The following is a 9,667-nucleotide window of genomic DNA, read 5'->3' as shown; positions in this document are numbered from 1 at the left end:
ATGTCCTACACCGAGAAGGAAAGAAGGAGGAGGGAGGGAAAGAAGGAGGAGGGAGGGAAAGAAGGAGGAGGGAGGGAAAGAAGGAGGAGGGAGGGAAAGAAGCGCAGCCGGAGTGGCATACGCAGTGCTGATGTCGAAGCGCCAGTTCTAGGATGATCGAAGGGGCTAGTAGTTATCGTCCCTCTCCCCTGCCCAGGTTCTGAGCAATATGGAAAAATAAAACAACAGAGAGGCGGGAGAGGGCTAAGTGTCACCTTTACAATCAGTGGAAGCTCAGCCAAGGTCAAGACCATCTGTGGGAACCCAGTGGGCCTGCCCTGGGGTACCCAAGCCCGCTGCCTTGCCCACCCACCCATGCTCTGGGACTAGAAGGAAGGTGGGGTGGGCTGCAGGAACCCCGTGATTCTTTCTGAATCTCCAGGGACATCACTGCTCCACGCTGGAACAGGGAGAGCCATGCGGGGAGACAGACTACGGGAGACCGCATTGTGAAAACAGGAGTGGGGAGAAACCGGGCCCCCGGCCTCAGCAAAGCCTTGTCCATTGGAACCACATTGGACGGCCCCACAGCAGTGCTGGGACAGTGGGGTGATGCCTTCCACCCCCGGTGTGTGGACCCAGGTGCCCTGTCAGTTGTGAGTGCAGAGTAAAGACATCAGCAGCAGCCCCAGACCTCCCCACCAGGGCGTGGCAGTTGAACACCAGGCCCACGCCCAGATTCCACGATTTGAAGGAAGTTTGGCCAGAGCTATGTGCGAGGTGCGGCAGAGCGTGGGGTGCTCACAGCCGGGGTGGCAGCAGGCGGTGGGCTGCCAATGGGGAGGCATGGTCACTGGAGCCCAGGACACTCTGTGGAGGCTCCTGAGGGCTGTGCATGACAGGGAAGGACAGAGCCAGGGTAGAAACTGTGGCTTGCTGTCCTCTCCGCCCACCGGTCCCCTTCCACAGGCCCCCACTGACCCCCGACCAGAGGGCAGGGAGCCCACAGACGCAGCAGGTGGGCAAAGAGCAGGGATCTCCCGGGCAAATGGGAGGACAGCTCCCTTCCCCGCTGGCCTGGCTCAACAAGCTCCCCAAAAACTAGGGCGAAAACCAGCAGATCTGGGGAGCAAAGGATCCCACCTAGACAGCAGCATCCCGAGCAGGGTTCCAGAGTGGCCTTGGGCAAACCAGCCCAGTGCTGGGTGCGTCACCAAAGAAATGTCTGCAAGGAAAGCAATGGCGCTGAGAGACCCCGGGTGTTTTTTGTGGTCTTTTTTTTTTTTTTTTTTAAGCAAAGTTTGGGGCTGAATTAGTGAAAAGTTCATAAAAAGCCACACACGCACCAAAAAAAAGAAAAAGAAAAACAGGAAACAAACAATGATTAACTTGAAGAAAAATGAAAAGTTTGAAAAGGAAAGAAGTGAGATTACAGTGCAGTATGTGATTTTGTTTTGTGAACTGTGATTGCATCACACAGCTATAACTACAGAAACAGTAAAACAGATTCAACTATTAATTAAGACTTAATTTTGAGAGGCACACGAGGAGCAGAAACAGGTGGGAAGGTGGATGTTAAAGAGCTGAGTCCTCAGCTCCTGGTACAGAAAGACAGAAGATCCCGTCTAGAACTGAAGAATTCATAAAGAACATTCTAAGCATGTTATCATTATTATTATTATTATTTGAGATGGAGTCTCGCTTTGTCACCCAGGCTGGACTGCAATGGCGCAATCTGGGCTTACTGTAGCCTCCGCCTCCTGGGTTCAAGAGATTCTCCTGCCTCAGCCTCCAAAGTAGCTGGGATTACAGGCACCCACCACCACGTCTGGCTAATTTTTTGTATTTTTAAGTAGAGACGGGGTTTCGCCATGTTGGCCAGGCAGGTCTTGAACTCCTGATCTCAGGTGATCCACCCGCCTTGGCCTCCCAAAGTGCTGGGATTGCAGGCGTGAGCCACCATTGCCCACCTCAGCCTAAGCATGTTATTTTAAAATGTGGAGATAAATACCAGAAGAAATGGATAAAAACACTGAAAGAGCCCTCCCAACCCTCGGGCTCTGGGATGTGAAAGGGAGGGAGAAAAGAGCTATTTTCCATTTTAAGCTTGTTAGTATTTTAGGATAGATAAATAATAGGTAGATAGATAATAGGTAGGTTGGTAGATGATAGATAGATAGATAGATAGATAGATAGATAGATAGATAGATTCATCTGAGATTAAAAGCTTAAACTTAAAAATTACCATAGTGAACAGGGAACACTTCTACGCTGCTGGTGGGAATGTGAATTCATACAACCACTATGGAAAACAGTGTGCAGATTCCTTAAAGAACTAAAAGTAGAACTACCATTTGATCCAGCAATCCCACATCCCACTACCATATCTACCCAGAGGAAAAGAAGTCATTATACGAAAAAAATACTTACACATGCATGTTTATAGCAGCACAGTTCACAATTGCAAACTCGTGGAGTCAACCCAAATGCCCGTCAATCAACGAGTGGATAAAAAACTCTGAGATATATATATATGATGGAATACTATGCAGCAATAACAAGGAATGAATCAACAGCATTTGCAGTGACCTGGATGAGATTGGAGATTATTATTCTAAGTGAGGTAACTCAGGAATGGAAAGACCGAACACAGTATGTTCTCACTGATATGTGGGGGCTAAGCTATGAGGACTCAAAGGCATAAGAATGATACAATGGACTTTGGGGATTTTGAGGGAAGAATGGGGGGGCGAGGGATTAGAAGACTACAAATGTGGTGCAGTGTACACTGCTCGGGTGATGGGTGCACCAAGATCTCACAAATCACCACGAAAGAACTTACTCCTGTAACCAGATACCACCAGTACCCCAATAATTTATGGAAAATAATTACACCACGGCAGAGAGATTTTAATGGTCGTTGTGTGGTAATAAAGAGGCCCATGTCTGCACACACATTTCAGGCTTTATCAGTTTTCCAACGGTGCCCTTCTAGGGTTCAGTCGCGTCTCCCAGGACAAGCTCCCAGCGCCACGCCCCCTTGGTGCTGAGTCGCAGTTGTGTCGTTGGATCCACCGGTCAGGAGAGACTGCCCTTAGGAGTGCCCGAGAAGATGGGAGGAGCCACCAGGAGTCAGGGGCAGGGACGTCTGAGTGGGGACGACACAGCAAGTGGCCGGTCCATTGGTGACTATGTCTATGCCACAGTCGCCTTTGCTTTCTCACACACTCGTTGGACAGAGAGGACTAAACCCATAAAAAAGCAAGTAACAGGGACTCTCTGCCTTGTCCCCATTTCACAGAGAAGCGCACAGATGTCTGGAGAGGTGAGCTGCCTTGCTTGGGAGTAGGGGGGCTGTGATTCCAGCAGGGCCTGCCTGACTTCCAAGGCTCCAGAGCTCAGAACCTCATGCCACTTCCTCCCCTGTCTGTGGGCACAGGCATGACGTCATGTGAAAAGCCTGGAAAGTAAAGTGGATCTGTCTTAAATGCACTGAGAGAGGGTCTAACTTAAAATATGTCTTCAATGCATTTTAATCAAGTATTTCTCTTGCAGTGAGAATGATCATACCTCAGTCTGACAGTTTCTTCAAATTGTGTTATCTTAGAGTACTCACCTGTGTATGCCTCCCTTGACCAAATGAGATAGTTCCTTAATGGACATTAAAACTGTGCTCTGAAAAGCTTGTTGAAAATATGGACAGAGGCACGTAACATGTGGGTCACTGGAAGCATTTTCCAAAAGGCACAACCTACATCCCTGTGGGTCTCCAGGACTGATAAAGCCAGGAGCCCCATTCCAGCAGGACATGCATCACAGAAGACGCCAAATAAGACATTTATATAGCAGGTCCGGCCTTTCATCTAGCAACAACTGGGACGGCATTAGGCAGCCCATGCTCCCACGGTGGCATCAGTCCTTATGAAAGAAATAGGGCCTGTTGGATTAACTCCTGCCAAACTGAGCATGCCCAGCAAGCATTCATACTGGAGGACTCTCCACCAGAAACACTGGGGCCAAGGATTTATATTTCAACAGAGAGACCCACCTTCCCATCTTTTTGGCTTAGCCTGTGGCAGCATGTACCTTCAACCTGCGTTTTAGTGACCCACCATCTGTACCACTCCATCTGCTTCAATATTCCCTTTGTTGACATCATCTCCACCTTGGACGTGGTGCTGGAGAAGCAGAAACACTGTGACTCTCTCCTCCCCGATCTGAAGGGGAGCTGGGAGGGCTGGGCCTGCATTCTTGAGGGGCTCGGGGGAGTCTTGGCTCCGTAAGCTACCAGCTGTCCAAGCTTCGCGAGCAATGGGGTGGAGATGCCCAGGAAATGTGCAGAGGGAAGAGTGCCCTGCGCTCTCTGAGGGGAGAATGCCCTGTGCTCTCTGCTCCCCTTCCTCACCTGGGGGTGGTGGATTCTGCCTTTGCTGGCTCAGTGCCTGGACTTGCATGGCGAGGCCTCAGGGCTGGTGGAGAGACAAAGGTGGAGAAGTTGGGACAGGGTGAGGACTGAAAGTGGCTGGGAGTCATCTGCGGAGGAGAAGGAAGGACGGGACAGGAGCAAAGTGGGAGGCGGAAGGAAGTGCAGGAGTGCTGGGGGCTGGGGTATCTCTGGATTCAAGGCTGAGAGTGAGGGGAGCAGTTTGGGGGGAGTCATAGCAAGCAATGTGGAGAGTGGCCAGGGAGAGAGAAATGTTAAGATTTTTGCTGTGCGTTCGGAGTATACCTTCCTCCCACAAGCCTCTTGGGACTTCAGTAAAGATTTGAATTATTGGGGCTGCTCTGCCTATGGAGTAGCTATTCTTTTATTCTTTTACTTTCTTAATAAACTTGTTTTCACTTAAAAAATGATTTGAATTATTTTGGCATTAGACGGTGTGATGATTAATTTTATAGTCAGTTTGGCTGGACCATGGTGCTAAGATAGTTCGTCAAACATTACTCTGGATGCACCTGTAAAGGTGTTTCTAGACGAGATTAGCCTTCGAGTAAAGCAGGTGGCCCTCGTCAAAGGGAGTGGGCCTCACCCAATTGGTTGAAGGCCTGAATAGAACAAAGAGATTGACCAGCCTTGAGCAAGAAGGAATTCGGCCCCCAGACTGCCTTAGGCCTCGAACTGTGACATGAGCTCTTTCCCAGGTCTCCAGCCTGCCGGCCCACCCTGCAGAGTTTGAATTTGCCAGTGTCAGCCAGTTCCTTAAAATCCCTCTCTTCTGATGTGCACAACTTGAGTGGCTCTGCTACTCTGGAGAACACGAACTAGCACAGTTAGTGTCTCCATGAAGATGTAAATCCTGTATTAGAGGGGCCCCTGGAAGGGACAGGCAGGTGCTAAGCTGAAGGCACCCACAAGGGGACATGATTGACGTCTATCCTGGGGCCTGGGAGGCACACAGGGGAGCCACGATCTGGGCTGGGACCAAGGGAAGGCGGCTTGGGGATCTGTAACCCACACAGAAAACAACGAGATAAGAATAAAAGCAATAAATGACGCGCAAGAAGAAAAAGACAAAGGCGCTTATAATAAGGAAAATACAAACACCCAATAATAAAAATATCCACCTCCTGAGACGGGCCTCAGCTCCTGCCTGCCCTCACCTTGGCCTCCGCCTTGATGATGCATGGGGGCTCACAGCACCTTCCTCCAGGAAGAGTTGGGGCAAGGGATAAATACGCTCTGCACGGGTCCAGCACCAAGGAAGTGCCCAGACGTGGGCGCAGTTGCTGCTGGCCATGGAAGGGGTGGCCCGACCACCTCCCCGTCTCCACTTGTCTTCCGCCTCCATAAGCCATGGGGATCGGCTGGGTGTCTGGCAGAAGCCATCAGGTCTGTAATGGGCTGAAGTGTGTCCTCCTGAAAGTCACACGTTGAAGTCCTGATCACCAGTGCTTTAGGCTTTATCCAAAGAGGCTTTATCTAAAGGAGGCTTTATCTGGAGAGAGGGTCTCCACAGAGGTCGCTGATTTAAAATGAGATCATTAGAGAGGGCACTGATCCAATAGGGCCGATGTCCTCATAAAGAGGAGATGTGGGGACAGAGGCAGACACAATTAGAGGGAAGGGGAGGTGAAGGACACAGGCAGAGCCAGCGCCTGCACACCCAGGAGAGAGGACTGGGACAGAACCCCCCAAACAGCCTGGGAAGGACCCAGCGCTGCCCACACTGTGATCTCGGGCTTCAGCCCCCACCGCTGGGACAAGATCCTTTTCTGTGGCCTGAGCCCCCAGCCCCTGGGGCCTCTTTGCAGCAGCTCCAAGACACGGATACAAAGCTGTCACACTCCCTGGCCACGCCTGCCTTGAGAACCACATGAACAGTATAGAAAATGATACAGAGACCAGGGGTGCAAGGCACCATGGGGCCTGTTTGACATCCTGAGATTGCAAACGCCTTAGGTAGAGTGACAGTTCCTGTCACCTGTGCCCGGGTCAGACTTCCCTGGCTGGAGGGAGGACGGGAAGGTGCCAGCAGTGAAGACAGTAGTGATGCCATGAGGCCAATGATGGCGATCATTTGAAAACCAGACAGAAATGTTGTGTCCCATCCTCCCTGCTGGCACTTGGCATAGAGTAAAATCACGCACAGGTACAGAGGAGGGCAGCCCCGGACAGCCACCTCCTCCTGCCACCTGCTTCCCTCCCTACCTGCCTGCAGGAGAAGCGGGGGGCAAGGCCACACACCCTCACTTTGAGCACATCCTCTGTGGAGACTTGGAGCTAGAGAGACAAGAGGGTCCTTGGCTAATGGCAGATGACATCCTAGAGAGGGGCCGTCTTCCAGGGATGCTGTGTCCAGCCCAGACCACTGTCTGATTGGTGATGTCCCTCTAAAAAGCATAATGTGGCTGGGCACGATGATGCATATCTGTAATCCCAGCACTTTGGGAGGCGGAGGAGAGCGGGTGGCTTGAGTTCAGGAGTTTGAGACCAGCCTGGGCAACAGGGCAAAACCCCATTTCTACAAACACACACACACACACACATTAGCCAAGTGTGGTGGTGCATGCCTGTAGTCCCAGCTACTCAGGAGGCTGAGGTGAGAGGACGGCTCAAGCCTGGGAGGTCGAGGCTGCAGTGAGCTGAGATGGTGCCATTGCACTCCAGCCTGGGCGACAGAGCAAGACCTGTCTCAAAAATAGGCACAAATATTTTAAGTTGAGCTTCAACTTCAAAATCCTCTCTTGGGGTAGAATGCCATCACCCCCCTCTTCCCCCCGCTACCTGCAGACTCCCAACTTCACAAGTCTTCCGGGAGGTTCTCTGCTGTTTGGGAGTTTTCAGTGGCAGATGAAATTAACAATTTGACCCCCTCCCACTGTATCTAATGCAGCTCTGAAGGACCTCTAGCCTTTCTGAGTGACTCCCTGGGCCCGTCAGCTCATCTAAATATACTAAACTCACGGCTTCAAAATCAAGGCTAAATTTCAGAGGGCCAAAGGTCTGATTGCAGGGCCATGGAAACTCACCGATTCCCAACAGGCTGTGTTTAATGCAATCTGCGGGCGGGTGGACGGAGGGGCCCCTGCTTTAATTTCGAGTCTGCTACCTCCAGGCCCAACACGTCTTCAGGTATTTTTACTCTCAAAAATGTTTCCAATTGGAATGCAGTAAATTGGGACCATCTCCTTGGGCAAAAATGAGATCGAAAGGCATTTAGGAATCACTTTCAAAATCCCAAGATCTGAGGAGGAAGAAGGAGTTGAGACTTTAAAGGTTGAAATCTCGGCTGTTTTAGAAGCGTGTGCTGTGCAAAGTGTGCCTCTGACGTCACCCCTGCCCTTCCTCGAGCGTGAGCTGCACGTGTGGACGCTGATTCTTCTCTGCCAGAGCAGCTCCAGGGACGCCCTGGAGCCTTCCAAGTTTGCTGGGAAGGAGGTGGAGTGTCGGCGTCCCCTGCTCTCTCTTTGAACTGGGTGCTGGGAAGGAGGTGGAGTGTCGGCGTCCCCAGCTCTCTCTCTGAACTGGGTACTGGGAAGAAGGTGGAGTGTCGGCATCCCCAGCCCTCTGTCTGAACTGGGTGCTGGATGTAGCTTGCTTCCTGTTTCATGGTCTCGGTCCTGTTCTGGGGTCCTGGTACTGTTCCGTGGTCCTGGTCTTCTACCTAAAACGTTCTATGCTAAAAGCATTCCAGGCATAGATCCATAGAAATCGAGGCTCACAACAGTGCCCCAGGCGGACTTGGGCCAGGACACTCTTTCAGAGAGGGTTTTTGGCTGTCTAACCCATCAATAGGTAAAAAAGGAAAAAAAAGGACAGAAGTAGGTATTTAGGAGAAGGGGTTAGGGCTTAGCACCCAGCATCACCCCCACTGTTTCAGCCACCTCCCCTTGAAGGGTTCAGTTCCAAATGGCAATTTTACTGCAGAGGAAACAAGCTTGGGAAGGGAGTGTGGACTTGACCTCGGTCACACAGCAAGATAACAGCAGAAACCAGCAAAGATCCAGGGCCATCCAAAGCCAGGTCCCTGCTCCAAGGGAAGAACAAGGAGAACCCAGAGCCTGCCTAAGATGGGAGGCCCAGGAAACCACAGCCCTTTGCAAACCCCCAATGCCTGCTATTCAAACACACCTTCTGGGCTCTCCATCATGCCCAACCTGGGACAAGAGAATCGGCTCATCCTAGAAGGATACTTGGCACAGCCACGCACCCCTGTCCTGCCTCTGCGACAGCAGCCACTGCAAGCATGGACGGGAACCAGTTTGGCAGCTCCTCGCTGGCTCTAGGTACCTGCAGCGTTGCACACGGTTGGCAAAGGGTCGGAGCCAGCTGCCTTTCCCTTGCTTCCTGCCATTTTGGCATTGGCAGCTGTCCACGTGCTTTGTCCAAGTGTTTGGGTCTTTTCCCAGCATCGCTGTGGAGCCTGCAGAATCCACTGGGACAGGCTGCAGGTGGGACCCGGAGAGCGAGAGGCAGACTGCCTCTGCGTAGCCGCCCTGGGAGAGGTAGATGGGGAACTCCGTGCAGAGCCTGTGCCTGGGCTCCTGTTCTCAGGGCAGGAGGACCAGCCGACCCGTGGAGAGGGGAACTGTCTTTGCTTCCATCTGGGCCATGACAGCCAAGGCCAGGAAGGTGTCTGCGCCTGGGACCTGAGAGCCTCGGGTGTTTGGCCCTTGGGGTTTGCATTCCAGGGCTTACGGCGAGGAGCCGGGGAGCTGAGATTCAAACCCAGCCAGTGCTGGTGAGGACGGGCATGGAGGGGAGGCAAGGCGAGCTCTCCATGCTGACTCCAGAGCAAAGCCTTCCCTTTGAGCGTTGCTGAAACATTTGCTGCACTCCAAGCCATTGAGCAGTTGGGGCTGAGAGAAATGGGGATGGTTTGGGTTCTGTTTTTGCTGAGTGTTGTCTCTCCTTCGGTTGTCCCACAGCTGAGGTTCACAGCACGTGTCATGCTGTGTTCCTGGAAGAAGCAGAAAGCCACTGTTGGAAATGTAATTTGGGTCTCAGCTTCCTCAGCTATAAAATAGGGATTAGAAACCTCAATTCTACCTTTCCTGTGCTTTTTTGTGACAATGAGTAAGATAATCTACATGAAAACATTTCGTACAGGAGCTGATGATTGATTTTGAATAAAATAATCAGATTATGTGCAACATGCTTTGACACAGATTCTTGCCCCTCTACTTCCCAGGCCCCTCAGTGGCGCCCACCTTCGTTGTAGCCCCGTGTGTGGGGGAACGGCCCAGC

General features: G+C 51.7%; 1 pseudogene; it reads right to left on the bottom strand.

Annotated features, from left to right (window-relative positions):
- Positions 1–4,989: 4,989 nt before the first annotated feature.
- Positions 4,990–9,371, bottom strand: LOC116809732 (uncharacterized; annotated as a pseudogene).
- Positions 9,372–9,667: the final 296 nt, after the last annotated feature.

This window comes from Hylobates moloch, unplaced genomic scaffold (genome assembly GCF_009828535.3).
Source record: "Hylobates moloch isolate HMO894 unplaced genomic scaffold, HMol_V3 SCAFFOLD_1, whole genome shotgun sequence".
NCBI lineage: Eukaryota > Metazoa > Chordata > Mammalia > Primates > Hylobatidae > Hylobates > Hylobates moloch.
The sequence above is the reverse complement of the archived record's forward strand: the minus strand, read 5'-3'. Positions and strand labels throughout refer to the sequence as shown.